This window comes from Sarcophilus harrisii, chromosome 3 (genome assembly GCF_902635505.1).
Source record: "Sarcophilus harrisii chromosome 3, mSarHar1.11, whole genome shotgun sequence".
Lineage (NCBI taxonomy): Eukaryota > Metazoa > Chordata > Mammalia > Dasyuromorphia > Dasyuridae > Sarcophilus > Sarcophilus harrisii.
This window is the reverse complement of record NC_045428.1, coordinates 307,741,800-307,742,341: the sequence shown is the minus strand read 5'-3', so window position 1 is coordinate 307,742,341 and position 542 is coordinate 307,741,800. Positions and strand designations below refer to the sequence as shown.

Here is a 542-nt window from a genome sequence, read left to right as displayed (position 1 = left end):
CAAGGGGAGACCGTGGACTTTTTAAGTTAAGGTCTTTCCAAGGTCTCGGTTTGACTGAGGCTGTGCCCATTAAGTGATTAAGGCTAGGTAGCAATTGAGGCAAAGTTTCTCCTTTTTCACCTAATGCAAAAAAAAAAAATCTAAATCAATCAATCAATAAATCTGGAGGGTAAGATCCTCAGGGGTTCTGGCAAAAGCAGAAATGACTGCTATTTATATTCAGTAAAAGGAGAGAAGATTAGCACTCCTATTGATAAGGATGGAAGGGGTCCTAGTGGCCTTTACAACACATATATGATTAAGCATTGCTACCTATTTTGTGGCATCTAACCATGAGGCTGGCAAAGGAAATAGTTGAATAAATGCCAGTAGGATAGAATACAAACAAGTTTTTGCTTACTAAAAACCAAATGGAAATAATTGAAAATGAAATTTGAATCGAGAAGTAGAAATAATGAGCAAATTCAAATAAGCAATATATGAGACATTTATGTTACATAATTCTTAGTTTTGAGTATTCAAGGCATATTGCACCAATTTAT

The 542-nt window shown here is 35.1% G+C and overlaps 1 non-coding gene across 1 annotated transcript; it reads left to right on the top strand.

Moving 5' to 3' along the window:
* Window positions 1–215: 215 nt before the first annotated feature.
* Window positions 216–342, top strand: LOC111719708. The gene has a single exon (XR_002769712.1). It is a non-coding gene; the product is annotated as a U6atac minor spliceosomal RNA (small nuclear RNA).
* Window positions 343–542: the final 200 nt, after the last annotated feature.